Below are 14969 nucleotides of genomic sequence, written 5' to 3' on the forward strand. Positions count from 1 at the left end.
TATGCAATTCAATGGTTAGATTTTCAAAATATGTAGTTTTGTTTATTTTATCGAGTATGGTTGTAGCTCTAGTTTTATAGCTAAACTTTTCCCTTATTTTAATGACATTTTTTTTCTTTTGATTTAAGTTAAAATGTAATATAATAAAATTTTATGTGATATATATATGTACCTTCTATTTATTTATGGTGGCTTGACATTGTGTATAAAAATCCGGAATTTGCACCCAAAATGTGTGTACATATATATATATATATATATATACACACATCATGATTCATGACAGGCACAACTTAATAATGTACAGTTCTTAAGATTCATGCCCATTTTGCTATGAGTGCCATACATCCAGCCCCTAGAAGAAGTGAGACATTTGACCCTAATTGGATCATCAAATTATTTTGAAGTCTTGGGTTCATGAAATCTGCTGCTAATAGATCAACAAGTGCCATATATATGAGAATCCCAGCAGCAAGAGCATTGAAACTTGAAAGTGCCTTCAACAATTAGAGCAGTTGGGCTATTATCGTTGTAAGTGCTTGATATTCCAATACCGACTACAATCCCTAGCGGGGTTGTGAGTGAGAAAAAAAAATGACATTATTGCCTTGGAGTTAGATTTAAATTGAGCCTACATAGCCAAAAAAGAAGAAGTTAACTTTCAGATAATCTACTATAAATGACAAATTAACATATGGAAGCAAGTGTTTGGGTAATTTATCAATAATTTAATTGATTTGAACTAAGCCGATCAACTTGAAATTTAGAATTATTATAGTGTTAATCTTTCTTTTTTGCTGAATATTATAGTGTTAATCAACATCTCGTTTAGGAATTATTTTACTATTAATAACAACTATTATAGAAATGAGGATGTGAACATTATGAAGACATGTTAACTATACAGTCTATACCTAATCTAAAATAAAATAAAAAATCAGAACTGTATACACTAGATATCATTTTCAAAACCCAATTTTTTTTATTGGAAAGAGCAACTATAAGAGGCTATATATGACTGAACCATTTTGTGTCATACCTGAGCGATGCAGCCACCAAGCCCTACACCCTCAAAAAATTGATGGAAAGACAAGGCTACTAGGAGAGGCCTTATTGCAGCAACTTAACGCTTTGAGAAGCACCCATATCTACTCCAATAATTACTGAATAAAAAACAATTCCTTATTCCAGTACCTTAAAACCAAAAAAAAAACGAAAAATAAAAAAAACAAAAACAAAAAACGATCAAAGTAAGAAATCTTATGAAATACTTAATTTGGATTGTGTTTGGATTTGAGGATTTAAAGTAAAGGATATGAAGAACAATTATTAACATAAATTGTTTGATATAAATTTAACAACACATTATGATATGAGTTTTAGACATTTTGTTAAAAGAAAATCACTTATGATATTATGAGTTTGAAATCCATTTTATAATTAGTTAATTTAAATTGACATATTAATAAAGATGAAATCTATTCATAAATTTTGTCAATAGAAAAAATTCTATAAATTCATACTTTTTTTAATGCTAAGATTAAATTCCAATTTTTTTTCTTTGAATTCCTCTTTCCAAACGAACCATTAATGGGAAAGATTAGAGCAAAAAATGAACTTAGAGAGTAGCCAATTACTTGTGCTATAACACGATGACGGGTTAATTCTTTTGAATTGATTCCTTCAGAACGGATGGTTGAGCCATGAGCATGACCATGTGTGGCGTGTATAAATTAACATGTATGTGACCCTCGTGCTCATTGTCTTTTTCCTCATCCGTAACAGCCTGCATGCATGTGTTTTAATAGCAACTTAAAAAACATCATTAAAAAATTAAACAGAGAGATTAAAAAAGTAATTAATGAAAAAAAAGTCACTTATATAGGCATAATAGTGATATTGTATATAGTAGTTTAAACAAGCTCTTCACCTGACTATTAAAGTGCATCCTGTAAAAATAGCTAGTGGCATAAGCATCCACCAATAATGTTCCAATAGATGACAACATTGCAAAGAAACCTGTGAAGGGAAAAATGCCCCATGGATTTTGATTAAGGCATGGTGAAGTCAAGTCTGCAAATGCATCTGCTGGTAGTACATGAATGAACCTGGTTGCTAGAATCACACCGGCCGCAAAGGCCTTGATGATGAAAAAGAAATCATTTTCTGGCCTTAGAGCCTTAAATCTCCTGCCTAGCAATGGGATAGTTACCCTTCAGCACTAGCAACAAGAATGGAAGCAATTGAACCCAATCTATATTTAAGTGCTGCGCTTTTGTTATTCCCTGTGTTCCCAGAATCATCACACGTACAATCTCCATAGATAGTAGGGAGGAAAAGAACGAGGAGAAATAGTATATTTGAGATGTAATTGAAAGAACAAAGTTGAAGATTAATCATGGTGAGACTCAAGAGAGAAGGAAAGAAGAAAATCTGATTGGAAAGCTTTTGGGATTATGGTATTTTGAGAAAGGCATGAGTTTACTTCTTATTAGAAAGGAAAAAGGATGTTCTGGTTGTTGTAATCACTGGTTCGCTATTGTTGTTTATAGAAAAAATTAAAACACTTGGTGACTGTCTGAGATCATGAGGAAATCTTGTAAGGTCAGCGATAACACCAATAGAAATGTAGAGAGGAAAATAGCAATAGATTTATGTGTAATTTGCACATATACTTGTCCTTAGAACCTAACTCAGATGAGGAATGAAGACACAAGCTGAATGGGTGACGATTTCAAATTGATTAATCCATTTTTTTGTGAAATGTAAAGATGGAATGATCAAAATTATCTTTTAAGAGTTGTTGGGGACTTGGGAATTGGGATACATGGAAATCTAGAAATTGATGAATTGCTAACCGCTAACAAGGAGATGAGGTCATGTATAGCACGATTCTGTGAACTAGGTCTTTTCAATACAGCTGATCCTAGGTAGGAGGATTCATCACGCTTAAGATGTGCAGATTATGTTGTCATGCAAACCCTCTAATCAAGATAGTTTATCTTAGGATTACACCATTTTAGGGCTTAACGAAGTCAAGCTCAAAATATTGATATTTTATTTGCAATTTGCCAATACATATATGCTTATCATGATGACAATATATGATTCATCTATTTTACACTTGCGTCACAGATGTATATAAGACAAATTTAACTTTCAAACGATAGATATTAAATGAGTAATCTCACTACTGTCATTAAATTAAATATAATCATAGAATTTTTGTTATGCTCAGGATCTATTTGGGATCCACTTATTTTGTTGAAATTGAAAACTTTTTGCTAAAAGTACTGTAGATAAAGATAAAAGTTAGTTGAAATAATACAATGAGACCTATGAAAGTACCAAAAAGTGCTGTGAGACTCATAAATAGTAGCAAAAATAAGTTGAATAGTAAAATAAGCTGGTTTTTTAATCTGTAGCTAAACGCACACTCAATATGAAAACACTGGTCTGGTTTACATAGATGGAGCCGTGGGGTTTAGCGGGGCTAACAATTGACCCCAAGCCACCAAAACTAAAAAATTAATACTTAAAAATTTTAATTTTTGATAAAGTCTATGGGTCAAAATAGTATTTTATTACCATTTTTTTTTTTTAAAGAGATTAAACAAAATATAACCAATATTATATCATTTTGTGAGTTTTCTTATATTAATATATTGCTCAGTATGCACATGTATATATATATATATATATATATATATATATATATATATATATATATTTTAATTATGATTACGCAACTACTTGTTTGAAACTCCTCAATGTAGTTTTCATCTATGAAATCAGCCTCTAGAATGAAATTCTGATTACGCCACTACTTGCTTAAAACCCCTTCAATGTAGGTTTCATTTATGCATGTGGCTTGTAAGCACGAAGAATATGTTGGATAGCCTTGAAGGCTTGAACTTAATATGACGTTACGTGAAACTCCAATAACGAAAAGGTAAGTTATGCCCATCACAAAAAAGAAAGAAAAGAAAAAGTAAGTTATGGATCAAAAACAAAAAAAATCTAACATATATTGTCTATTTTGGTCTTAGATATAGAGAGTAGAGACTAGTGCTAGCACTAATCTGTACTCTATATCTAAGGTAGGGGTGTCCAACAGCAACCGAGACCCAATCACTTGGCCAACCTGTCTGACCCGGCCCGAAAACAGGCCGACTCGACGCCGGTGACGGTCAGCGGCGGGTCTTCGCCACAAAAACCCAATTTAGGTGGGTTGGATGGCGGGTTTTCTTCTCCAAAACCCGATGAACCGATCCAACCAACGAAACTCATGAAGGAAGACCGGATCAACCTAGATCCACTCAGATCCAATGAAGATTTGGTAGTTTTTGGTTAGATCTAGCGATGAGATGGAAGTTTTCACTCAAATCTGGGCTTGAGGTGGTGTTTTTTGCTTCGATCTCATGGTTGTCACACAGATCCGGTGAAGACCAGTGATGATACGGCGAAGATCTGGCAATGAGATGGAAGTTCTCGTTCAAATCTGGGCTTGAGGTGGTCTTTCTTGCTTTGATCCCGTGGTTGTCGCACAGATCCGGCAAAGATTCAGCGAAGATTGGGCGATATCCGATGAAGATTTGGCAATTTCTGGCGAAGATTTGGCGAAGATCTGGAGGTTGAAACTCACTCTTACTTCGACCGACTGCACCGTTTTCCACAGGAGCCCGATCCGACTCGACTCAAGGTTGCCGACGGTCGGCTACTGGTCGTTCAACCTCCCACCCGATGTGAGCGGGTCGGTTCCGGGTTGGGCACAAACTTGACACAGACCGACCCATGGACACCCCTAATCTAAGGACTAAGAAATTGTAATGCAAAAGTGTTTTTGCATTACATTTTTCAGTAAACATTTTTGTTTAAAATGCCATGATGGACATTGTTTATTAATTTTCGTAAGTGGATAAAAAGTGGCTATTTTCGTTCATAGAAGAGGTTACAAACTCTATGGCTAAAGTTTATATATATATATATATATATATATATAAGTAAGTTTAGTTATGATGATGCGAAGAAAATCAGTAGGTTGGATACTTCGGATTAGAAAGAACTACTGGTTGTCTTGATGGCTTGAAAAAGAAAGAAAAGCAATCAAAGGTGACTGGAGTCGCCAGCTTAGAACCATTCGATGACAAAGTTAGTTTTTCTCTCTCAAATTTTGGAGTTCCAACTTTTTAGGAAATGTAAAAAACGTACATTTATCTGGTCTGAATGAGCGTTTATATAGTGTCTTAGAAACAGTTATTAAACTTGTAACCTCTCCTGGATTTGAGGAGGTGTGAGGGTTTAAGGATAACTTCCACAACTGTTTAGGAGTTACATTTTTCTCACATAACGGTCACTAGAAGTTATATGTGTGATATGGAGTTGTAGTACGCACTCAAGAATTTTCTTAAGTGTCAAGGGCTCGTCTTGGGATCCTCCTGTCTGGCGTAGCTCGCTTCCAAGGAAGGTCATTCCTTTATGGACGACCTTCTTCAGGACTAGATTGATGGCTCCCTTGGACGAGACAGTGTGGTTTTGTCAAACTTAACCATGTGAAGCTTGTCCAAACGTTTTCCTGCATGGACGAGATTTTTATGACCGGGGTTCTTACAACCTTTGCTTTCCTAGTCTTGTCCTGGACGACCTCCATGGACGATATTGGAGTTATATTTTATCATACCCCATCAAGTTACAAAATTAGTTGTAACCTTATGTTATAACCTTATTCAATATCTTTTTATTGGAAGTGAATTTTGACAAATTCACTATTGAATGAAATATTCTTCTTATATCCCTCATACTTGCAAAATTTCTAGAAAATTAAAGATCAATAGCTATGTTATCAATAAATTGTGTTTTAAAATTATGCATAAAATATAAACTTATAGATCATATAGTAAATAATATCCGATTGACACAAAATTTGACATGTGTATTAAGAGCGTAAAGAATATGCAATTCAACAGTTAGATTTTCAAAATATGTAGTAATGTTTATTTTATTGAGTAAGGTTGTAACCAATTTTGTAGGAGTAATGCTTAAGTTAATCATAAAGATGATTTTTAATCAGCTTACGTTAGGGATTAAGACATTATAAAGGGTAGTGATCAATTGATGAAAAGAAAAGGGTAAGTAGTTAAAAAATTTATAATGAGAAGGAATTAAGGCTTTAATTGGCTAGGGTCCTGAGAGTGAAAAAGTGTGGGGACAGATAATGGTGAGGGATAGAAAATATTTAGGTTTTCCATATACGTGTTTGCTTGGGGTGAAAAAGTGAAGGGACAGAAAACTCTTTTATTTGATTAAGAAGAACAATGAGATGAAAGAAAATTTAATTCGTGTATATATATATATATATAATATGCCCCTATTACATAAAAAATATTTAATAGTTAATATGGGAAAAAATTAAAACCTAATTTTTAAAAAATAATAATAAATAAATAAATAAAAGAAATTGATGTGGAGAGAGGAAAGGGGAAAATGGGTAGATTCTCGTCTAAGCCCTTCTACTTCCCCCATTTTCTCCCCAATTTGGGGAGACAAGGAAATGGTACGTAGGCTTAAGATATTCATTATAGGACAAAACTTAAGTACAGTACCTTAGGTGCCGTTCCTTAAGTTTCTCTTTTAAAATTCAGTCATGTGGCTACTTAACTTAAAAATACACTTTCATCCCAAGGAAAAAATTCACATAGCAGAATCTTAAAAGGAGAACCTAAGGAATAGCACCTAAGTCTTGCTCTTCATTATATTATATCTATTTGTGACTTTGTGACATTTTTATAAAAAAAAATTTATAGAATATATGAGGCCAATATAGACAATGTTAGGGTCTTTTTATATTTATTTACTAGGGTTTCTTTTATATATTAATATATCCAATTTGTTTGTATATGATTTTAACATATATGTTTTCTAACACTACAAGAAATTTGGGTTTAGGCGGCCTTTTTGTTTAGCGACGTTTTTAAATCCGCCGCTATAAGTGGAATATTGTGATGTTTTTAACTAGCGCTGCTAAAGCGTGTGCCTATTGCGACGTTTTTAAAAAAAAACGTCGCTGTAACCCAGAACAATAGCGGCGTTTATTAAAACGTCGCAAAAAGTACAGTTTCAGCAGCATTTATTTGGCTTATAGCGACGTTTTTCTAAAACGCCGCTGTAGTTATTAACAAAATCTACATTCCATTGTGGCACAAAAAAGAAATAAATCTCTATAGCGACGTTTTGAAAACGTCACTATATGTTCCCTCCAGAAATTTTGGTATTCCCGCACAAAGTTTCCCCCACTTTTTCATTTCCCACTTATGTTTTCCTTTTTTTTTTTTTTCCTATACTCTTTTTTTTTCTTTTTGTTTCTTTTCTGAGTCCATTCGTGTGTCCACTTCTTTGTCTCCCTCATATCTCCTCTTCTCACTCTCCCTCACGCCGCAACTGCCCTCCACCAAGCGTAGCCACTACCCACCACCACCCTCAAAGCCACCGTGGCCGTCGTCAACCTCCACTGATCTAGAGCTCCCATCATCATCACTATCTTGAAACCATTCCTCCCAAAACGAACTGTTTCCTCCTCAAAGCTACTGAGTCAAATCAACCCATCTTGCTCTCTCCTCCACCACTTCTGCTGATAAAGGTTCCTTTCCCGCTTTGCTTCTTTTACTCTTCCAATGCTTCATTTTCTCTTATTTGTTTTGTGGGTAATAGTGGTGTTCATCATCTATATTGTGTTTGGTTTTGTGTTTGTGGGTAATAGTACCTTTGAGATTTTGTTTTTGGTTTCTGAAATACATACTGGAGTAATGTAATGTGAAGGCAACTAGTTAGTTAGTAACTAGTGGGTAATAGTACCTTTGTGATTGTACTGAACTCATTCAGATGTTCCAAGTCCTAACTCATAAAAATTTTCTGCAATGGCACCTTTATTTGTCTTCCACAACATTTAATTGTCCTCTTTTATTTTGCAAGATAAATACTCATTTATTGTGATAAGCTTGGATTTTTTTAGAAAGGTGATTGCTTAGGTTGAGCATAGTATGTAATTTTTGCTTAAAACTTTGTACTTGAAATGTTAATAATTGTGTTGGAATGGATTGTAGCAACAGAGCCAAAGGTTGGAGCCACTATAAATAGCCAACAACAAAGTTGCTCCCCTAACTCTAAGTCCTAACTCCGTCCTTACACACGACCATATGCCACCAAGGCTGATTATCAAATATTCATGTTTATGATGCATTTTGTAACTAAGGGATAAAAAATCACCTAAACCTAATTTCGCAAAAAAAAAAAAAACAATACAAAACAAAAACAAAAAACAAAAAACAAAAAAAAAAACACTTAAGCCTAAAACCTCTACATGCCCAATAAAGTTGCCAAGCTGGCAACGACAGAACTAGCCCAACCGGACCTACTTGTTCAAATGACCACTCTATCTTTTTGGGCTTCTTTTCTCTTGAGCTCTTGGCTTGTCTTTTAGCAAAGTTGGATTGGTCTTCTTTCCTTCAAGTTTTCCAAGTGGCTCACTCTTTGTTCTTTATTTCAACTTTTATCATGTAATGAAAAGGAACCTTGTCAAGCTTGCCGACATCAAGTTTATGTCTTTTAGTGAGTTAGGCTCTTCTTAGGGCCCAATGGAATATTTCACCCATGAAGATTTGGTCTTCAAGGAATATGTGTGGGCTTCATGATTTAGAGTAAATAGTTAATTTTTTTTTTTTTAGAAAGGTTTAATTGGTTTTTAATTGTGAAATATTCTTTTAAACTCATAATATAAATATGGGATTTTTATTGAGCAAACCCATGATGAAAAGGTTAGAGAAATAATGTGGGCTATGACCTTGATCCTTTGAGAAGAACAAATGGGCCTTGAGCCCAATCTGTGATGCAAGAAAAGCATGGGCCATAAGCCTAATCTATGAGTAGAAAAAATGATGGCACGTTAGTCTTTTCCGTGAAGTGAAAAAACATGGGACATAAGTCTAATTCATTAGGTATGGGGAACTTTAGGCAAAGCCGAATCCATGTGGTATGATGAGATGACATGGATTGACTATTGAAATGGTGCCACATGGAAGTGAACCAAAAAAGAGACTTCAACAAAAACAGGTGGTCAAAAAAGCTCTAGTTCTGCTTCTCTATGATTATCATAATACTTGTTGAGCAAATTGTTTAACTTCAATGGACATATGATATTATTCGTTACTTTTAATTTTGAAAATCATGAAATGATTGTCCAGCTATTAAATGATATGAAGTATGGAGATCGCATATTAATTGTGCATAAGTTGTAAAAGAAATCTTATGTCAAAATTTATATCATTAAAAGATGCTACTAAGCTTAAGGTATAGTAACGCATCACCAACCTTGCAATCAAGGATGTTTTATTTTAACCCTCTTCTAATACAATCTTAGAATGACTTTAATTATAAATAAATAAATAAAAATTTAAGAGTAATGGACATATACACCTCTCATCTAATGGTAATAATAATAATAAGTAAAATATAATTGTTTTTACAATTTTTTTTTTATTTCTTACGTTGACATGTCAATTTCAAAATTTATACCTTTCACATTTGCATTATAATATATAATATAGTATTAATTATCACACACTCACTAATGTACATCGTTCGTATATAAGAAGATATGATGTGGATATCACAGACACAATTCTAAATATGATGTGTAAAGAATGTATACTATTGAGTGTAACAAAAAATTTTATAGTATATAAATGCATGTGTGTGGCTCCCAAGTAACTTTGAATTGAAAATTTCTAACAAGTTATTATATTAGTGCTACATATTGTCTTGTCATTTGTATGTGGAAGATACGACTTCACCTTGAAGCATTTTAGGTAGCCGTAGAACCTTTAATTCCATCCAACAAACACCATATTCTTTATTCTGAGAAGAAAGAATCATAAGAATGTAACAATGATAACTAACATGGACAACAATAATATTCACAAAAAAAAAATGGACATCAATAGTAACATTAATAATAATAATTTGCAACCATGAACAATAACAACAATAATAATAATTACAATAGTGCAATCTTAGCATATGCACTAATTATCTGGTACTACTACTACACCACTGTAAAGCTACCCTTTTCTAAATGATTTACCTTGAACAAAAAGTTTATAATTGGAATGAACAAGGGATATATTTTTTTACACTAGAGCATAAAGAATGGATAGTAAAAGAAGTGATTTTAATAATTATTGGATTAGTTACTTTGTTGAATAGTTACCATAGACATAAAAGTGGACGCACCCTTAGCAAAGGTTATAAACCTCATCATTGAAACAAGTATAGGTGCTCCTGATTAGTAGAAATGAGGGAGAAGTAGTCATCTTTCATTATTAAAGACATTTCCAAGAAACCAAAACTATGAAACAGAAATAGAGTAATTTCTAACATATCAGTGAAGAAGAATATATCTTCAATCATTCTTGACATCCATTAAATTCTTCCTTGACAGTTTCCACAAGAATATACCTTCAATCATAGCCAATGTATAAAACACAGTCATCCCTAAATCTAGAACATTTTGCACATCCTTCAACCTTATGGTGCTACCAACATTGGTTTCGATGCACACATCACCAATTCTCACAATTCTTGAATAACTGGAATTATCCATCTTCACTGTACCAAAGTTTCCTGCTTTGTATGTGGTAAACAATCCTTTTGTAGGGATAACGTGGTGGGAAGTTGTAGAATCAACAACTCACTCAGCATCATTATTAGCAACATGCTCACACTTTTGCTCTTTAACAAAGAGCACCACAACATCCTCAGCAATCACAGCTACTGTAGTATTCTTCTCATTATCATTCTTTTCATCTTTACCTTCAATTTGTTTTTTATTCCACTTTTCTTATGTGACCATTTTTCCCACAATAGAAGCACTCTCTAGTTTCTTTAAATTGAGATCTATCTCTTGATTGTGACCTATTATTGAATTTTCGATCATTAGGTCCTCTGCTTCTACTTTTGCTCTTGTTCTCCGTGATAAAAGTTTGATCTTGTGCATTGTCTATATTTGCATCTCTCCTATGAACCTCTTCACTTAAAATCAAATCTTGAATATCATCATATTTGAGTTTACTTTTCCCTTTAGAATTACTTATTGCCATTCTCATGGCTTCTTAACTGTTTGGTAAAGAAGCCAAAAGAATCAATGCACAAACCTCATCATCAAATTCAATTTCCATCGAAGATAATTGATTCGTGATTGTACTGAACTCATTCAGATGTGTGCGCTACAAGAGTGCCTTCTACCTTCTTCAAATTGAACAACTTCTTCATCAGATGTACCTTATTGTTAGCCGACAAATTTTCATACATGAACCATAAAAATAATTTCTTATTAAAAATTTTAAAATTAACTAATAGTGTACATGCACATCATGAAGGATATCGGCTAATTCGAATAATAGGGGAGATCAACACTTGTCTTGAATATGTTTTTAATATAAAAGATTTAAAAAAAATTGTATATTTTGAGTTCCAAATTTTGACCAACAATTGTCAAAATAATCCAAAATGTATGTAAATTTAGGGTTTATCTTGCTAAAAATGTCTAACTTACTTGTAGAATGAAAGTTGAGAGTCATACCCTTTGTCCTCTCTGGTTAAGGGGCTTAGGAAATGATGTTATTAAACTGATATCAATGATGCACAATAAAACCTATACATTACAATTTGAGACAAATTAAGACAAAAATATTATATTGCCCAATTGAAATGTCTTAAAAAGACAAATACAGATTACTTGGTTACAAACAGATTACGCATATACATAAAGAGACGTTGTAGCCAGTTTGATAGAGGAACAAAAGTGGATGCTTACAAAAGTTTAATTTCAACAACCTATGTAAACAGATTACTTGGTTAGGATTGCCCATCAATTAATCATAGAAATAAACTAATCAAGAAATTAAAAAACCTAAAATTGAAACCCTAAGTAGGAGTGGAAAAATTAAGAAGCAATTGGAATCCATATATCTACCAAAATTGAAAACCCAAAAAGTGAGAGAAAAAAACCCGAATGGTCAGCGTTCCAAAGTGAGAAAGAAGGGGAAAAGCTTTGAACAAAGCCATTTGTACAAATGGGTGAAAGTGGAGAGTTGTCTCTTAGGTCAGTCCGCCACAAATTGATTGTTGTTTAGGCCTTTTTTGGTTCTTACGTTGTCCTTGAATCTCAATGGTGTTGTGAAGCCTCTTTGGTGAGTCCTTCTAATGGCATTGTGTAGTCATGACGAGGGTTTTGGGTGGGTTCTGCGTATTTACGGTGCTACTAGGCTGGATCTTGCAGAGCGGAGATGGATTGGAATAACAATCTTCTGCTTGATTTCTCATGTTTGTGTTTTCCATGGGGAAAACCAGTGGTAGAGTTGGGAATTCAACTTTGGGGGGCCAAATAAAAAAAATGAGATTTAATTTTTTATATCTGTTTACATATGTTAATTATATCCCTATTATGTATAATAGTCTAAAACAATATTGTAAATGTATTTAATATGCAAGTTAAAGTATACTCACCATTTTACGATTCAAAATAATGTTTTTCAAGTTCAATCCTTAGAGATTTGAAAATACTCATCGGAAGTTGAAGTTTCAATATTAGAACCTAAAGATTTATTGCTGTTAGATTATTTTCTTCTTTTTCTTTAGCACAATTTAATAGTTTTTTAAAATGAATTTATAATTTTCAACTTTCCATAAATCTAGATTTTAAATTAAATTATATAAGTCCTTAAAAATAATGATTAAATAAAAAATTATTAATTCATAAAAAATAAAAATAAATTAAATATTTGCTAGAAAGTACACAAACAATTATTCAAATCTCAATATATGAAAAAATCTAATCAAATAATCAATTACATTAATTTTTTTAAAATAATGATCAATTATTTGCTTAGCCAAAATATCACGTTATAAAATATCATTTATATATATATATATATATATATATATATATATATATATATATATATATTATAGTTTATTATATGATGTATTATAGTTTATTAATATATTTTTTAGATATATATATATATACTATAATGTTATGAAGTATAATATATTTATTATTTTAATAAGAAATAAAGAAGAAAGAGAAGTCATAGCTGGCCACCACTATGGTTGATGAAAACTACAAAATTTAACCAAAACTAGTAGAAGCCAATATCCCTGTCCAACTTGAAGCTGAAACAATTAGCTGGGCAGCCCATAATTTAGTGTCACACTATATTAGTCAATTAAAAATAAATACTCAGGTTGTTTTGTTCTTAGCTTTGCCCCTTCTATTTTTTTGTGATGTATTAGCACTTGAGCAAGCTAAGATTATGATTTCTAGTAAAATTTGTTGATTATCAAAAAAGAAAAAAGAAAAATGATACATGTGGTGCCCGATCTCTTGGAATTTGGAGCAATGCAGACCAAACTTAACTTTAACACAGTGAGTTTAGAGCAGGGTGGTCGATACCGTACCGGTACCGGCCGTATCGGCCGGTACGTACCGTACCGGTCAGTGCACCGGTACCGGTACACTTCTATTTTGTACCGAAAAAAATACCGGCCGTACCGGTCGCGTACCGGCCATACCGGCCAATTTCGGCCAATACCGGCCGATACCGGGCGTACCGGCCGGTATAGAAAAAAACCTTTTTTTTTTTTTTTTTTAGTTTTATAATTTTTGAATTTTTGTAAGGACATAATAATAACTTATTTACACTAACTTATTAGTATTATTTGTTTTCTTAATATGCAATGAACAACTAAGCTTTCTATTTTTTTATATTGTGTTTTTTTTTTCCTTTTAATTGATACTAAAGTTTAAAACTATGAATAATTTATTCTGAATTGAGGTAATATTTTATGATAAACTTTTATATTTACTATAATATAAGTGAAATATTATATGCTTATAACCATGGTTCTAGAGATTTTAGTTTGTGTATATAATATATACATATATATATATATGTATATATAAAATAGCGGTAAACCCGAAACGGTACACCGGTATTGACCGGTATCCGAAATATATCGTACCGGTGGCCAAACCGGTACAGCCTCCGGTACGGTATTGACTTCCTTGGTTTAGAGTTGGAACAAAGAGAGAGAAACTGAGAATAGAGCCATAGATGCATATATTTTGCAAGAACTAGGTAGAGCTATTTGCAGTTGCGTAGTATTGTAATTTTTTGAGGATAAAAAAAAGTAGAGTTTCATTGCTAATAGCCTACTTCATTCCTTCTCAGTTCAGTCCAAAGTAAGCTATAGGAGTTTCGTAAGGATGGAGGAAAAATTAGAATTTTTTTTTTCTCTTTTATTTGTTGAGATAATTTATAATTTATAATCTATAAATAATATATACCAGGTCTTTAACTATTTGTTGACCTCTCTATATTGTGCCACCTAAGTTTTGGAAACTCCACAATTTTTCACATTACTATTTGTATTTAATTTTGCTTTATTTTAAATGCAAAAATGTACTTTTGGTTCTTACATTTTAGACTAAGAGAGCGTTTGGATTGCGCATTTGCACGTCTACGTCCACGTTTTTTCCTTTTTTTTTTTTTTTTTACCCAGCCGCATGTTTTGACTTTTTAGCAGTGAACAGTGCACGGATGCACTGTTCACGGGTCCCACAAATTTCACTGCAACTTTTTCATTAAAAATAGGTCACACGGCACTATTTATATATTTAAAAATTATTTTGCTATAGTGTTTTCAGTTTCAGGAAAATAAGTTCTATCCAAACAAACCCTAATTCTAATTTTGATTCTTACATTTTTGAGAGCGCTTATGTTGGTTTCTGAAAATAAAAAATCGTTATCATTTTGCTCCCTACCATTATCTTAGTAACGAAAATTACTTATACGATAAACAAGAGTGCATGAATGACATGTTAAATGCTAACATGTTTTATAAAATAATAATTA

General features: G+C 32.6%; 1 pseudogene; it reads right to left on the bottom strand.

The window, feature by feature from the left end:
- Positions 1-317: 317 nt before the first annotated feature.
- On the bottom strand, positions 318-8801 carry LOC142617885 (zinc transporter 1-like; annotated as a pseudogene).
- Between the last annotated feature and the right edge of the window lie 6168 nt (positions 8802-14969).

This window comes from Castanea sativa, chromosome 11, assembly GCF_040712315.1.
Source record: "Castanea sativa cultivar Marrone di Chiusa Pesio chromosome 11, ASM4071231v1".
Lineage (NCBI taxonomy): Eukaryota > Viridiplantae > Streptophyta > Magnoliopsida > Fagales > Fagaceae > Castanea > Castanea sativa.